Below are 18,509 nucleotides of genomic sequence, written 5' to 3' on the forward strand. Positions count from 1 at the left end.
TAATTTTCTTGGGTGGCGAAAGCCAGGGTACATTTTTCGCTAGGCTTGTATAGGCCCTAGGGCCAATAGCCTAGTATCTACCTATGAACCTATGACTGAGGGCTACCTGCAGGCAGATAACCCAAGTGTGATGACTGCAGCAGTGAATACACTCGAACATCTACATTTGTGGTAAGTGTACACAACTGTACTTTGTGGAAATCAAACCGAAAAGTTCTGTAGGGTATAGGCATGTCAGCCACAGTCTTAAACTTCAACTGACTATTTTTGTCAGCTTTGGAATATAAATGTAACTATTAGGTCTTTAAAGAGTAACTATAATCCATCTGAATGTGTTACCTTTATAGCACTTGCACATATGTGTGTTTGCATGTATGGTCAGTATTTATAGGAAGTGGTACAGTATTGTAATTTACCCTGCATCTGTGAGAAGACTTGTGCTGCACTGCCATTTACTGAATCATAGCCATCCACATTCCCAAAGGATAACTTCTTAGTTCCTGGGAGTTGGCATGGCTTTTACTTTTTCCACAGTGCATTTGGAACAACTACACAGCAGAGCATCTACCACCTGCAGCATGAGTCCTAAGAGGATTGCAAACATGTACTGATCCCAGTCTGATTACAACCAAATATGCACAGACATGGACTCACTCGCATGCTGTCCTGACACACACGCACACATACACTGATACACAGAGGCATACATACTCATAATCTAAGCTTTCCCTTTCATGTATACATGATTCACCAGCATTCTCTAACTGCACAGGATGAAGTTGTTGTGATTCACTCTGCACAGATTCCCATCATTAAAAGGCATAAGTGTGAGCACACACACACACACACACACACACACACACACACACACACACACACACACACACACACACACGAGTTAGGATCCTTGTCAAGTATTTGTGTAGTTCAGGCATCTAGGAGCCCTAAACAAACTACTTTGTTGTTATTGCCAGTTTGTATTCCAAGTTTAAGTGTTTATTGTCTGACCACTGGCACAATAAAATGTGGAAACAGAACTAGTAATACATAGAATAAAATTATAATGAAATTTGAAACCAGAGGTGATAAATAGAATAAGATAGTAAAGATAAAAAATATAGTACAATACAATACAATAATGGAGGCCATTGTCACACCTCATAAACCAGACTAAAGCATAAGATTGAAGGGATCTCTTAAAACAAGAAAGCATCAAAGACATCCTCAGTTACTCTTGTAAGAGGTTCCAAAGGTATGGTCCTTGAAAAGCAAAAGTTCAGATTGAGTAGCATGTCTGCATGGTCCTGTATATAGTCATTCTTCTTCCAGGATACCACATTAGCATGTGGTACTACAAACCTCATCAGCTAAAATGTATGCAGTGTGGTTCTAGGCAGCAAGAGGGATCTGTGAGTTGTTACTGTCTTGCAAGGTTTGCAAGATAGCTCGTCCTTGGCCTGCAAACTTTGCAAACATCTGTGAATACTTACCCTAGTGTTCCCTTCTGCTCATTCAGGTAGAAAGAGTTTAGAAACTCTTATTTTTCTTCTGTAGTTTTATTTGTATTTTATTTAAGTTTTACAATAGTTTGTAAAAGTCAGAAGATGATATTGTATAATGTGAATGTTCACATTCATTTTAATAATATGATGTAATATTATATATATGGGTGTTAACTGCTGGTTTGGAATCTTAATTGGCCGTGGGTCTTGGATGAAACTTAGTGAGATTTCCACATCAGACTTTGTGTATATCAGAACATCCTATATTCTCTGTTTCTGTTGAAATAGCGTATCTGATTTCTTTTGGTTTAAGAGAAGACAGTCAACTAGTTTCTTTTAAACTCTCCACTCAACTCAGTTAGAAGCAAAATATGGACAAATGTATGGACTTTTGGTATTATAGTTGCTGGAGGCTTAACTAACATGAATTACTGTACTCATCTGCTAACCTTGACAGTAACTGTAACCCTAACCCTACACATTATATTAGTAAAAACTCCTTCAGTAACATTTCCAATAAGAAGACAACACATAGGTTCATAGGTGCTTACAAGGCTAACGACCACAAGGGGCTTTTTAAGCCTAGCCATGCATCCCAAATCTCTGACAAGTTCTGATACCCTTGATAAGTGTAAGCATGGGGCTGGGAGATGAACCATTTACAGATTACCTCTGTCCATTAGAGACATAGGTGCCAAACCAGGGATGAATTTCTGGTTTCCCATCCAGTTGTCCAAGTTGCACTTGAATTGGGTTAAGGAGGAACTATACTTCACATGGATGGGGAGCCTGTTCCATAGACTAGGTTGTCTCTAGGATGCATACCTATTTTGCCAGCAGGTCCTGTTTATATCACAGGCAAGATTTAGGTCTTTAGAACGGGTAATTCTGCTGCTGTGTATTCTCTGGATATGCAGGAGGTCCATCAGAGTGGAGTCTGACAATGCCCTGCATGCCAGGCAGAGATCTCCCCTCAAAAGCCTGTAGGAAACAGAATATAGGGATAGAGCCTTGAAGTGGTCTGCATAGGACATATTACTTGCGCTGTGTATTCTTTTAGTGAGGAACATGTGTGGACTTTCCAACTGTTGGATATGCCTGGTTAGGTACATACAAAAGGGGGCATTGTACTCAATGATAGGTCTGATGAATGCTGAATACAGTGGAACAGGGACTTTCTTGGACTTAGATGCTATTCTTTTCTTTATAAATTGCGCAATATAGAATGATTTCCTCACCACTGTAGACACGTTCATAGGTAGGTACTAAGCTATTGGCCCTAGGGCCTGTATAAGCCTAGCCAAATGATACCCTGGCTTTTGCCACCCAAGAAAATTATTTTCCTGTGCCCCTTTCAAACAGAGCCACAGAAGTGATCCCTGGGGTGAATTTCCTATCTCCCATCCAATCATCAAGATTTTTCTTGTAGAATGCTAATGAGGAGCTTTGTTTGATATAGACAGGTAGTTTGTTCCAGAGTATGGGAAGTCTCTTGGACAGGAATGTGATGATCAAAGGCTAGATTACTACCTATGTGTATCCCTAAGTCCCTGACTACTGGGTCACCTCTAAGGGTTGTGTTGCCAATATGATAGTTACCAGGGATGGATGACTTCCCGAAGGATACTGTTATGCATTTCTTGGCATTTAGTTTTAGTCCATGGCCCTGACACCAGTTGTTTGTCTGTGTCAGCCCCTCCTAAAGAACATTTGTGCCAGTGTGAGATTCAGTGACAGCTCCTAATTTGCAATCATATGCAAATTTAGTCAGCCAAAGACCACTGACATTGGCCTTGACTTCTGAGAAGTAAATGCTAAAAAGGAGCAGTCCAAGGACTGATCCCTGAGGGTCTCCACTTGTGACTGGCCTCTTTGTAGAGGTGGACTCCACAATTCTAACTTCCTGGGTCATGTCTGTGAGCCAGTTTGCTATCCACCGGGTGACATATCGGTTTGTACCTAACCTCTTGAGTCTGTCAACAATACCCGAGTGGGGTCTTCTTTTACTTTTTCGGCTGTTCCCATTAGGGGTCACCACAGTGGATCATCTGTTTCCATTTCTTCCTGTCCTCTGCATCTTGCTCTATTACTCCACCCACCTGTATGTCCTCTCTCACCACATCCATAAACCTTATCTTAGGCCTTCCACTTTTCCTCTTACCTGGCAGCTCCATCCTTAGCATCCTTTTCCTAATATACCCAGCATCCCTCCTCAGCACATGTCCAAACCAACTCAATCTCGCCTCTCTGACTTTGTCTCCAAACCGTTCAACCTGAGCTGACCCTCTAATATACAGATTCCTAATCCTGTCCATCCTTGTTAAACTCAGTGCAACTCTTAACATCTTTAACTCTGCCACTTCCAGCTCTGACTCTTTCCTTTTTGCCAATGCCACCATCTCCAACCTATATAACGTAGCTGGTCTCACTACCCTCTTGTAGATCTTCCCTTTCACTCTTACTGGTACCAGTCTGTCACAAATCACTCCTGACACTCTTCTCCACCCATTCCACCCTGCCTGTACTCTCTTCTTCACCTCTCTTCCACACTCACCATTACTCTGAACTGTTGATCCCAAGTACTTAAACTCATCCACCTTTGCCAACTCTACTCCCTGCATCCTCAGCATTCCACATACATATATTGTGTCAAATGCCTTGGCCATGTCAAGGTAGGCAGTGTGAATGACTTTGCCATCATCCACTGCTTTGGTGACCTCTTCGAAGAAGTCCACCAGGTTGAGTAGGCATGATTTACCCTTGACGGAACCAAACTGGGTTGGGTCCAGTGTCTGCAGGTTTACTATATCCCTCTATCATCTCCATGACAATTCTTTCCATGGCTTTACATATAAGACTAGTGAGACATATGGGTCTTTAGTTTCCAGGGTCTGTAGATGGCCCAGCTTTTTGCAGAGGTTTGATTGTTGCCTTTCTCCATTCATGAGGCATGAAGCCTGTTAGGAGGCTACAGTTAAATAGTAATTCCAGAGGCCCTGATAGATCATGTTTCATGCTATTTAGAAGGCATCCTGGGATATTGTCTGAATCCATTGATGCAGTGTTCTTGGTCTTAGAGAGAGCATTAAAGACCTGTTTCTTACTGATAGTAAGGTGAGTTATATTTGATGATATTTCCTGAGGGAAGGTTGAGATGGAGAGAGGGGTAAAGCTGGAGCTGAATTTATCAGCCAGGAGGTTTGCTATATCTTCTGGCTTAGTATAGGTGGCTCCATTTACAATTAATTCTGCACACAATTGTGTATTACCTTTGAGGTTATGGACATAGCTAAAGAATGCTTTGTGGTTGTTCTTGGCCTGGGAGGTCAAACTTAGATCAAATTTAGCTTTGACAGACTTTATTTGTCCCCTTGAGTTGTTTGTTTAGTTTAATGAGAGTGCTTTTATTTTGATGGGTGCTGCACCTCCTAATGTGCGCCATCATTTTCTTCCTCTTGTTATACATCCAATTGATTTTGTGATTCCACCAGGGTGTTTTGTTTTTTGAGTTAATTCTGTACTTCTTCCTAGTGGGTACAGCTGCCTCTGTGCAGCTATTAACATGCTTGTACAGGGTTTCTGTGAACAGTTCTGCATAGGCAGAAGTGTTCTCAGGGTTTATGGGGAGCTGAAATGTTGCCAGGTTGTCACTTAATAGCAGGAGGTTAGCCTTAGAATAGTTCCTGTATATTCCAGTTTTTATTTTTACTTCAAAGGCGACCATTTTGTGGTCTGACCTTACCAGGGAAGGCATTAGAGTAGGGGGTGTGCAGCACTCTCCCATATTAGTGAGGACCAGATTCAGTATGACTGCATCCCTGGTTGGTGTATTGACTATCTGGTCCAGGGAGTTTGTGTTTACAAAATCCAGAAATCTCTGTGCATGTACTTTTGATATAGTACAGGATTCCCAGTTTTAATAGTGGGGTAATTAAAGTCACCTATGAATATGGTATTAGGTTGGATGGTTAGTGTTTCTAATAAGTTAAAAATGTTAATGTTTAAACACCATGATTAAATTATCAGTTAAAATATAGGAACTTATACATTAATAGAAAAGAAAATAGACCATATTAACGTTTTTTCCATTTACATACATTATACATTGTATATGTTTTTTCTCCTCTTTATAACAATCATCTTTCAATCCATCATTACACAAGTTGTTTATTTCTTGTCTTCCATTAAACCTCACTCCTCCTCCCCCTAAAAATGATTCTGCATGTATTGCTCCTACACATTCCATTTATTTCTATTTTATTTGCTCCTTCCTTTTTTAAAGATCCCTCTTCCATTTTTTTCAGTCTCTTTTACAATATTTAGTTCTTAAAATACAGTTGGTTTAGATTTTGATTTCCATTTCCTAGTAATTGCTTTTTTGGGAGAAAACAAAATTAAACTTAATAAGGCCTTACTATGTCTAAGCAATTCAGATCCTGTGTCCCAGCTCAAAAGGATCATTTCCTTAGTTACAAACCAATATTTCTGACTCTAAGAATTTTTTAAAATCTGCCCACTCATTATACTGACAGAAGTTTTACTATGGTAAAATCGAAGCAGACTTGGTCGAATCCCCTGTAGAAGACGTCCGGAGGCCGAACGTCAACAATGTTGAACCCTACATTGTCAAAGTACAAATTTCACCCCTATGTCGACCCATGTTAAAGCCCATTCCAAGGTCGAAGTCGAGACTTATTTTGACAATGTCAAAATTCAACATTGTCACTTTTGCAGATGTGGGTCGATGCTCCCATCATTCGACCGAGTCCTCTTCGACTCTACCATAGTAAACCTATGTATATATATATATATATATATATATATATATATATCTGTATGTGTGTGTATCAGTGTACCACATTTAATCTAAAACACTAAACAATGATTGCAGTAATATTGACCGTAAAAGGTTGAAAACAGTGTAGCCAACTCAGTACTACTTCTGAGCCAAGAAACAGCCTCAGTGTATGCAACATCAAACATCAAAAAAACAAATACATAATTTTTTTGCAAGGAGGGGGCAAGCCCCCTTGTGCAGAGGCTGTGCCCCACGTCCCATGCTAATTATATTTATACTAACTCTGAAATTGCACAAACAAATGGTAAGGTCAGATTTGCACACCAGTTATCAACTGCCTAGTCATCAATATGCGGTTGATGAGACAGCTGTCAACCTAATACGCACTACATAAACACGTATGTACACACACACAGTAGAAATTTATAATTACAGTAATAACTGGAAATTACACACATAAACTTGAAACAGAGTCTAGGCAGAGAACATATAGTGAAGCAAGTTAATAGTACTGTAAGTAGTAAATATTTAAAGAAATGCATTTTATATTCTGTTTGTGCTCTGGCCTAAATTGACAAGTTCCATGAGAAAAAAAACACATATTTTCAGTACCGACAGAATGCAAACTGGTATTTTTAACTAAAAAAAAAAAAAGAAAAGTCAGTGTTTCTGTCATAACAGAGGACTGGAGTGCTAAACATTTATAGTTTGTAAGAAATAAAGCATTTCACTTAGAACTCAAATTGCCCATGGGTATGTGTGAGTTTGTGTTTGTTAGGGGAAGGTGTATCTTCTGTGATGGACTGGTATTCCTTACAGGATTAGTTCTTTGCCTTGCACCCACTGAGTGCCAAAATAGTTTCCAGTCTGCCGTGACCCTGGCTAGGAAGAATGAATGAATGAATGGAAAGGGGACATTACAAAAGCTTTCAAGAATATCATTACAATTTAAGTGGCCACGATATTTCACAAAAAAGATGTTCATTGAGATTGGGAAGACTTCTTCTGAAAATTGAAGGTTGGTTAGGTGACATGAGAAAGAATTAGTCTACAAAAAGAGTGATGATTGATAGGAATATCATATGACAAGCATAAAACAATTCTTATGAGAGGTGAGCTACGGATTATGCTGTTGGCTAATTAGGCTCTACAAATTAAACATCTTACACAGTAGTTAGTGGAATAAGCAAACAAGGTAGACCGTGCACCACTAATGCTTTATCAGAATCCATGTTTCTGCTTTTTACACTTAACAAGCATTTTTAAGTGGGTGGGCTGTACTGTACGATGACTTTAGATGTGTCACCTTGCTACTGTACCGTTCTAAGAATGTGCAGCAATATGTATATAAGCCAGGTATCTTAATGTGTCATGTTTTGTAGTTTTACAGCTTTTGTCCCAGCACTTAAATAAGAAGGATCCATGCTGTTCAGCCTACATACCTGGTTATTATCTAATTATTAAATAATACTGGTTTGTTACACATGCATACATTTTGTTTATATATATAAACAAACTGTATGTGTGTGATACTTTTCACTCTTGAACCACTGAAAATGTCATTCTGTTCTCAGTTCACCATTTCCTGCTTTAATATTTTTCTGTCATGTTTATTGTGAGAGAAAAAAATGACTACTGCCCTCTTATTCTCAGTCTGTATTCAAATTCAAATTTTTATTGTCTAAGCACTTATACAATAAAATAGAACTAGTAATAAACAGAATAAAAGTATAATGAAATGTGAAAACAAGACTAATAAATAGAAAAGAATAGTAAAAATAAAAAAATACAGACAAAACAATAATGGTGGCCAGTATCATGCCTCATAAACCAAAAGAAAGCATCAAAGATATCCTCTACCACTCTGGTAACAGAGGTTCTAAAGATATGATCCTTGTAAAGCAAAAAAAAACATTCACCATATGAATCATTGTGTCTCCAGGGCAGAAGATTGCAATACACAAGCAGACACATTAACAGGTCAGAAGTTCCTTAAAATATCGGGGACCTAGGTCTTACAAGGATAACTAGACCAGAACCTAAGTGATAGTGACCACAATAACACTTATCACCGACTGCACATAATCAGCTTTATGTGGTGGTATGTAGGTACCCTGTCTGTAGCAGAGCTACTGAGTTCTGCACCAGTTGCAGATAGCCAGGCTTTCTATTTGAAGGTCCATGGTAAAGGAAGTTGGTACTTGATCCTGGAGGATACCAAGTCACATGCTGCGTTAAGGTGCTCAGTGAGGGTGGCATTTTTCAGATGAAAATACATGGACTTGGCAACAGTAGACACGTGGACCTTAAGGATAAAGCAGTTATCAGAAATCTGTGTGGCTTTGACATTACTACTGCAGGTAGTAACAGGGAGCAGCACTGGAGCAGATGAATCGCAGATCTTGTCATGACTATCCATGGCCACTGTACTGGAGATATTGACTTTAAGCCGATTATCATTACATTCATTTGTAGATGCATTCCAATTTTCCAGCTAACTTAAGTGTTGAAATGAGGGAAGAGCAGAATTATAACTAGAAGGTGAAGAGGAGGAGAGGAGACATGAAAGAAGACTTAGGAAAGAAAATATAGGAGAGATAAATGAACAGATTAAAGAAAAAATTAAACAAAAATAGTGTAACAGGATGAGGTAGTATATCAGTTATCTATTTTATAAATAAATTATGAAGGGTTAAAAATGTTTTTGAAAGTTTTGAATGAATGGTTAGATAAGTGTCTAGTGGTTAAAGATGTTATGTTTTTGAATCATCAAGATTATATAGAAGACAGCGTGAAAGAAGATTTGCAAACCTGAAGTCCAGTTGTGTAATATTTATTATAAGATGATTATGGCAATTTTACAAAATAAATGTGATAAGTCTTAAGTATTATAGTTGGAAAATGTATTTATGGAAATAAAGGAAAACAGTTGAAAGATGTGGCAGTGATTGTGAGTAAAGTACTCAATGCCATTTTATGTAAAAATAATGCAGGGAAGGTAATGCTATGTGACATAAAGGCATTTGACAATATGAATCATATGCATTTGTAGAATACATTGGAATGCTGTGGTATAGGGGCAAGACTGTATATATGTTTTTGAAAATGATTTAGTAGTACATAGGTTGTTGACCAAGGAGGTAAAAGTGAATAAAGGGGTTAGACAAGGGTGGGATTCATGAGTGGGACATTATTTATAGTTACCAATTCTGTCTGTGAATAGCTGGAAGAGAAGTTCTATAATATTGATATGTAAGACTGACAAAATCAGTTCCATTAGTTGTAATTATGCAGATGATATGAAGCTAGTTGTGAAAAACAGGATTTAGATCAAAGAAGTAATTGAATTAGAATGCATATTCAAATTAGAAGGTTTATAGCCGAACAATGAAAATGTGAAGGCTTTGGAGATGTTAAATATGATGAATATGTTTTTCACAGACAACTTTCCAATGGGAGAACATTTTATAGGATGTCAAGAAGATTATTTATTGGAGAATCTTTAATGTTTTAAAAAAATACTTGATTCATACACTTTTGTTGGGGAATTATCTTATTTTGGGGGCATTTTTATTTGTCAATTTAATAAAGAAAACGGGTTATTAGAGATTTTTTCAGTTACATGTGTTGTCTGAGGCTGAACCTAATAAAATTGGGCAGTTTATATAATTCAGTGGGAAAAGTAAGTTGGGTTTGATTCATCTTTTAGTAAATTTGGTGTCTTCACACTTGGTTTGGGTATTCAGAAAAATAAAACACGAGAAGGAAACTTTACTGGAAAACTTAAAGTCATTTTTCTATATTTTGGGGAAAATATGAGTTGTAAAGGATGAAGTTTGATTTGAATAAGGAAATTTTGAAATGTATAAAAAGTAATGTTCTGAATGTTGAATGTAAATGAAATGACCTTAATTGTAAGGAAATGGGTCACAGTTGCTAAAGACTTCCTCTCAGTGTAAGTTACTTACTCCAGTACAAGCCTGCTCCAATTCCATATGACTGGCTTTCGGTGTAAGTGTGGAGTAAATCACTTGTTCTGTGAGTCAGTCTTTTGGAATTTGGCCCATAGTGTGACAGTGTAATAGAACAGTATTATATAATTTATTCATGTTATGATTTATCTTTTGAAGTTAAATATAGTATAAAAAGAGGCAATATAGCAATGTAGATTTGTATATAAAAGAATATCAAGATTTTTTATGGTACTTGATAAAAACAAATGATTTGTAGAAGGCTCAATGCTGTGTAAATGTAAGGAGAAAAGACTGAACCATTTTGTTAAGCCGAGGAAACAGTTGAATATATATATTTTTTCTTTATTATGTTCTATAGTACAGAGATTTTGGACATCTACAAACATAATGTTAAAGAAGTTAGGAGTACTGGATATAAATATAAAAATATCTTTTTATGGAAAATATGAAATACGGACAAAACTGAATAGATATGTACTGTTTTCATTTATATGTTTTTGTTATAGAAAGCTTGATGTGAAGATTCCTGATATAACAAAATATATGCATCAAGTATGTTAACCAGAGTAAAATTTTATATGTGGCAGAAAGGGTGGGGAGGATGATTTTTGTATGAAATGTAAATGATGTACTATATTGTATGCTATTCATCTAGTTATATAAAAATACAGCTCCCCTGCTCTTTCTTTGACAAGTGCATGGGATATGTTACATCCACTTGCGCTACCACCAACTTGGCCAGGTGGCACCTTGGTTTAATGTCTCATCAAGAGGACTGCATACTCTCGGTTGCAGCAACCCCCCCATCAGATATTTGAATTTGAATCATGTATCACTTGAATTTCTGTTGTCTATATCACTTTCTGTCTCTTTAACATCAGTCCTTGGCTTAGTGCATATCACTAATTGCATATGTACACACCCATTTGAGGTATAGCTGCTGTTGCCAATGTGTGTTTAGACAATCTTTGTGTCATTATTAACAAGTGTATGAACTGCAAATAACATAGGTTCATAGGTAGGTAGGTACTAGGCTATCTGCCTGAAGGCATTTATAAGCCTAGTCAGAATGTGTTGGCTTTCGCTACCCCCTTAGATTAGTTCCCTGTGCCTCTGTCCAGCAGATCCATTGAAGTGATCCCTGGGGTAAACTTTCTGTTTCCCATCCACTTGTCAAGGTTTCTTTTGAAGAGTGTTAGCGAGGAGCTTTGCCTAATGCAGATTGGAATCTTGTTCCAGAGCATGGGAGGTCTCTGGGATAGGAATCTATCCCTCCAGCACATCCTATTTATTGTTGTGGTGAGGTTTATATCCCTAGAGCATGTGGCTCAAGGGGATATGGTTTTCTTTAGATGGAGCATATTTTGGGCTGGACATGGCCTTGTATGTCAGGCATAGATCACCTCTGAGTAGGCGGTATGTAACCGAGTACAGCTGGAGTTTCTTCAGTCGAGCTGCATAGGGCATCTGTTTGAGGCCAGTGATCCTCTTGGAGAGGTACTTCTGTGGTCTTTCCAGCTGTTGCAGGTGTCCTGTAAGGTACATCCCAAATGGGGCATTGTACTCTATGATGGGTCTGATGAGTGATGCGTAGAGGGGCACAATGACCTCTTTTGATCTAGATGCAAACCCTTTTGTGATTAGGTGGACCACATAGAAGTATTTTATAACCACTTTGGCAATGTGATTATCAAAGGAGAGATTACTGTCTACTTGAGTCCCCAGAGCCCTTATTATGTCTTCTGTATTTAAGGGGCTACCACATATGTGGTAGTTTGTGGGTACTTTGTTTTTTCCAGAGGGGATGACTATGCACTTTTTGGCATTTAGCTTGAGGCCATGGTTTTGACACCAGGTATCTGTCTCAATGAGACCCTTTTAGAGGATGTCTGTGTCAGCCAGAGAGTCAGTTATAGCCCCTAGTTTGCAGCCGTCTGCGAACTTGGTCAGCCATAGACCTCCTGTGCTTGCCTGTACCTCTGAGAAGTATATGCCGAACAGGAGGGGTCCTAGGACTGAGCCCTGGGGAATGCAACTTGTAACCAGTTTAGAGTCAAACCTAGCTCCCTCAACTCTTACCATGTAGGTTCTGTCCGTGAGCCATTTGGCAACCCATCTCGTGACTTAGGGGTTTATGTTCAGGCTGGTGAGTTTGTCTATAATACCAAAATGGGGAATGGTGTTGAAGGTCTTTGCGAGGTCTAGGTAACCTGTGTGGACCACCTTCCCCTCATCTATAGCCTTGGTAACTGTCTCAAAGAAGTCCACCAGGTTTAGGAGGCATGATTTGCCCTTAACAAAGCCGAACTGGGAAGGGTCCAGTGTTTGGAGGTTCCCAATGTCTCTGTTAATGAGATTTATGATGATGCACTCCATAACCTTGTAGACCAAGCTAGTCAGGCTTATAGGGCGATGCTCCACCTTTGTGGAACAGAATAACCATTGCTGTGCGCCACTCTATGGGCACATAGCCTGTGGAGAGGCTGAGTTTGAACAGTATGTTTAGGTGAGGGGTTAGTTCATCTTTGATCCCATTGATGCTGTGTTTTTAACTTTGGAAAAGGCTGTTTTAAGGCACTACATTCTTCTGGTATGGTTATGGGCCCTTTTGGGGGTGAGAGGGAGGTGAAGTTTGCACTGAACTTGTCTGCCAGGATGTTGATATCAGTCAGTTCCATGTATTTTGTGCCTTTCTGCACTAACTCTGAGCAGATCTGAGAATTGCCACTTAAATTCTTGACATAGCTAAAGAATGCCTTGTGGTTATCTTTGGAGTCCTTGGCAATTTTTATTTCAAAGCTAGCCTTGGATGATTTTATGAGGGATCGTAGTTTCTTGCTGATACTGATCAGGAATGTCTAACATTCTTGGGATTTTACTCTTTTCTGTACTAGTTTCCTCCTTCTATTGTATAGCTTGTTTATGGCAGGAGTCGACTAGACTGGTTTCCTTTTTCTTGGAGGAGTGAGTCTTGGTTTTGCTTGGAATAGCATGATCCATGCATTCTTGTAGGTGCCCATAGAGTGCATTAGTAAAGGATTTTGCAGCTTGGGCAGCATTATCCTTTAGCATGGGGGCTTTGAAACTTTCTACCTCGGTCTTAAGTAACGTGAAGTTTGCTTTTGAAAAGTTTTTCCCTGTGTTTTTTTGACCGGGGGTGGGGGTGGGAGTGGGATGTGGATATCTAGAGTGATTAGTTTATGGCCAGATCTAACCAGTGAGGGGTTGACCTCCATTGTGGAACACCAGTCGCCCATGTTGGTGATGACCAGGTCCAATATGTTGTCACCTCTTCTGGGGGTGTTGACCAGTTGATCCAGGGCATTTGAGTTTATAAATTTTAGGAAATGTTGGGCAAGGGAGTTAGTAGTTCTCCCAGTTAATATTTGGGTAATTTAAATCACCCAATATTAGGGTGTTTGGTAGGACCTTTATGTTTCCCAGTGTTTCCAGAAATGCGGAATGGGGGTCTTGGGACATGGTGGGTGATCTGTAGCAATCTACAATTTGAATTGCAGTTTTGCCCATTGTTAGTTGCACGTGAATGATCTCTGAAGCATTGTGATGTGCCACTAACCTGGAGGTGTAGGTATCCTTGATGAATATGGATACGCCCCCACCTTTTGTATTTCAGTCTGGGTTTTGTGGCTGAAATGTATGGTATGAGTTGTAGCCTGGTAGTGCTGGGTACTCTCTGGAGCCTTAAACCAGGTTTCTGTTACAGCACATATATCGATTTTCTCCATACTGAGGAGTGCCTCGAGTGCTTGCATTTTGAGGTTTAGACTTCTGGCATTGAGTAGCATTACCCCTCAGTTTTTTGTTACTTGTGCTATTTACGGTGGTGGGTTTGTCTTTTGAGCCTTGCCTAAAAAAGGCACTATGGGGGTGGCAAGAGCCTTGGCCAGTATTCGAAAGCCTAAGGATGACAGGTGCAAGCTGTTTCTAGCGAAGCAGCATGGCTTGGCAGGCATGTCATCCCAGGCTGACAGACACTGGATCCCCTTTAAATGACACCAGAAGCTTAGTCAGTTGTTGAAATTGATAATTTTTTCTGTATACCGTGGTATCATTGTTGGTGAGGGCAGGATGCTACTCAGGGTCAGGGTCATACCGGCCTGGGCTACATGATCAGAGAGCTCTTCCATGTCCCTTTTCATGAAGTCCAGGGAGGTACGGTTCAGGTCATTCACACCAACATGGACAATGACAGAGTCATATTTGCACTTGTTCTGGAGTGACCTGAGTGCTTGTGTTATGTGGTGGATCCTGTCACCCGACAGGCAGCTAACAGTAACCTTCTCCTTGTTCAGCCTAGTGAGTGGGATGTCAGTGTGCCTGACTATAGAGTCACCTATTGCTAGTGTGTTGGGTGTGTTATTTTGCCTTAAGGGCTGTGATTGCGTGGCACACTGGTTTTGTGAAGTATGTGTTTCATGATTTGTGTTGGGGGGTGGAGGTTGCTTGGATGTCTGCTTTGGAGGTCTGTGTTGCTTTTGCAGATTTTTATTTAGAGCCTCCGAGTATGGTTTTGTGTATGTATGTGTGTTTTTTGCCATTGCTGGTTTCATAGGTCTATGTGAGACTGGTGGTGTGATGCAAGTAATTCCTTTCTCCTCTTGACTGTCTGGTCTAGTCTTGGGTTGAGAGAGCTTAGCCTCTAGTTTGGCTGTATAATTGCATCTCTCACATGAATTAGTGTTTGGTGGTAGGAGAGGGTTGTCTGTCTACATGAGGCAGTTGTAACATTGCCTCAAAATGCCCAGATTCATCAGTTGGACCGTAGAGTACACCTGAAACTGCCCTTTGGACATGCCTGGATAGGTGCACTGAACTGTTTTACTGACTGGCTGGTAAGGTCGAATAGAGAGAGCCTTGTCCTTCTCTATAGTATAAGGTGGTCTAGTGCTAAGGTTTATTAGTGCTTGCTATGAGTTTTGAGCAAGTGCCAGGCTGAGAAGTGAATGGTTTGAGTGCTTAAGTTGAAAGTTTGTCTAGTTCCAAGGGAAAAATTGAAGAGTACACTTTGTGGAGCCGGGAATAGTTATACCCTAGCTAACTGGGGCTGCCCGGCACGCAAAACCACGCAAATGCGGGTTTTATAGCAGGGAAATGAAAGAGATAGAAATTAGCCCAAAATGGCCAATAAACTACTAATTTCCAGGCTGAAACCACTCCTCCAGGGACAGATAGGCTGCTCAAAGCTCCCCTCTCTCACAGGTGAACAGAAAAGCTTCCTTCTAGCCAAGTAAGGTATAGGCAAACACAGAAACTTGTAACACAGCCCTGAATTCAGCACTAACCTGAAAACTGGACTATACTAGCTTAGAAAGGTGGGAAAACAAGTATTTTTGGAGGGTTATTTTTTTATTTATTTTTTTTTTCAGAAAATAAAGCAGATACAATAAAAAACACACTAAATGCACATAAATGGCTATCACACTTGATTGTGTAGCCTACAGCAGTTAAACAGGTAATTTAAACACAAAAAATGACTTTGTTAAAGTGCAGGCAGTAAAATAAGTACAATATGTAGCTGAAACAATAAATAAATCACAAAAAACTCTAAAAAAATCGGCATTTTAGGTGGAATTAGCTAAAGACAGCAAGAAAATGCAGAAAAATTATACTCAATCACTCCAAAGTCTCTCTGCTGCTGTAGAACTCTGCAGGGCACCAGGCAGGAGCTTGTTTAGCTGTATACAAGTGCAAAGTTGTATAGCAGTGAAATGAGAGAGAGAGAAAGAAATTAGCCCAAAATGGCCAATAAACTACTAATTTCTGGGCTGAAACCACTCCTCCAGGGACAGATAGGCAGCTCAAAGCTCCCCTCTCTCATAGGTTAACAGAGAAATCCCTTCTATCCAAGTAAGGTATGGGCAAACACAGAAACGTGTGCTTTGACCTTATTAGCTACTACATAATTGAGTTGTAATTGTGTTTTAGTATTTAATGTATAATCCTGCTGTTATCTTATAAATTGTTCATAGATTCATAGGTAATTAATAAGCTTGCAGTCAAGGGAATCAGTGAGAAGGTTTGCCCAAATTCCCAGTTGCTCATAAGCACTGTTTGGTGACGTGAATTGCTCAAGGTCACACAGTAGATACATAAGGGCTGAGGGAATCAAACCATATACCACAGGAGCTACAGTTCACAACCTTAACCTCTTCACCGAGTGGCAGACCATTGTAATGTAGGGATGTGCTTATCAGTGTGTGTGTGTGTGTGTGTGTGTGTGTGTGTGTATTTATTTCCTCTGATAATGCATGAATGTGCTTTGAACCCTTTACCTATTCAGTTTATCATTATGTGATTATGCTTTAATAAGATCTTGAGATCAGTATAGCCAACTCATTAACAAAAATACATGTGTGTTTAGTGTCATATTGTTTCAACAATATTCTGCAGTTAGGATTCCTCTAATGTAACAGGAGGAGATTCCATCTATTGATAGTCACAATTTCCCCATGACTATGTACTTCTGGCTAAGACACACATTCTCTATACTGTTAACTAATGAGAAACAATTCATACTTAGTTTGTAAAGCAGTAAAAGAACCCTTTGCATAAAGAAGTACATAGTGTGTGTGTAGCTAACAATGAATAATTCAAGTCCAATTCATCCATATGTAGATTTCTGGTTGTATCAGAAGGGACAGCACACTAATAAATGATGTACTAATACATTATGCATATTTTCTGAAAACATCATTTGGAACCACAGCTGTAACTGCTGATATTTAGGGATTTAAACTGAACAAACATGCCTTGCAGTCCTAGTGGTATCATTACTTTTGCAAATAAATACATTTTTTAAGCACTTTACACATTCCATTATGTTTCTTGGGCTAGTAATAGTCACAAGAGATGTTTCAGTAAACAACATGTTGAATGACAGTGGCATATTTAACAGTGCCATTTCTGAGCAGTATTATTATTTCATGGAAGTGAGATTTTATTACACAAGAGATGGAAAAAGTAAGGCTGCAAAACAAAGTTGTTTTTCTTTTCAAGCACCATGCAGTATGTTGAGAAGGATTGGAATTGTGTGATACTTTCCACATGATGACTGGTCACAGATGTAGTATCTCATCAATCAAGCAGTAATGCCTAATATGGTGGGTATTAGAGGGAAATAATGGACTGTCCTGCAGTGTTGTGAGGACTAGTGATGTTTATAGGCTGTGGGGTTACCCACCCTTGAAAGGTCTGTTATTTTCCTGCAATGCCCACTCTAGAGGGCATCACTGTGCTTAGAAAATGGGATGTTTTTATGTGTGTGTGTGTGTGTGTGTGTGATTTTTTTTTTTTATGAAAAAAGTTCCTCTGCCTAATGTTTCTAATTTTTTTGTCGAATATGTAATTATTGTTGGAAGAATTATTGCATAGCTGGAATACTAGTTATGCAAGCATTTAATAATGTGTGCACATACATACAGTAGCAACTGCCCTGGGCATGTATTTTTGGCTGATCCTGATAGCTCACTGATGCATTCCAGATTTTAAAAGCTGGTACTGCATTTGTGGTCAAACCTGAGCACTGTACAATGTAGCAAGCAGTTTGATGCAGATTAAAAAAAAGAGATTTTTTTTTTAAGTAAAACCCAAGTGCTGTAGTACTCCATGCTGTAAATAAACATTTGTTTTGAGCAGTTTTATAAAGTTTAAAAGAAATAAGCTATTTTTTGTTTTATTTATTCTCTGCATGGAGTGCTACAGTGGTCAGGTTGCTGTTATAGTTTTTTTTTTACTAAAATAATCAGAGAAAGGAGGGGCAGAGCACAGAAATGGAACCCGATTGGCTGGGGCAGGAAGTAGTTGGTCTTGTTGTATATATGAGCACCTGGTGTGCTAATAGAAGTGGTGGACTTTTTTTCTGCTCTTCACTTGAAGAGCTAGAGAGCTGGGGAGGGTAGGTGCTTATTTCGGTACTGTCTGCAGGAAGCCACCCATTTGGCATCTTACAAAAGTCCTTATTTTGCTCATTACTTGAAGAGCTGAGGAGATGGGGCACTAGTTCATGGTACCGACACAGGGTGCTGGTTGAGCCAGCTGTGCTACTGTATACACAGAATGTCACACACACGTGAACACCTCCCTGCATACTTATGCAGAGGTGCACATACTCACTCACTCACTCACTCACTCACTCACTCACTCACTCACTCACTCACTCACGTTACAATCACTTTGACTATATGCACGCAGGTGACTGTGATCAAATGAACAAAT

General features: G+C 39.3%; 1 protein-coding gene across 1 annotated transcript in view; it reads left to right on the top strand.

Annotated features, from left to right (window-relative positions):
- The window catches only part of MSH3 (mutS homolog 3), a 3,764,176-nt gene that overhangs the window by 2,910,555 nt on the left and 835,112 nt on the right, over positions 1-18,509 (top strand). The window lies entirely within an intron of this gene.

Source organism: Protopterus annectens, chromosome 2.part2, assembly GCF_019279795.1.
Source record: "Protopterus annectens isolate FY-2018-M chromosome 2.part2, PAN1.0, whole genome shotgun sequence".
Lineage (NCBI taxonomy): Eukaryota > Metazoa > Chordata > Ceratodontiformes > Protopteridae > Protopterus > Protopterus annectens.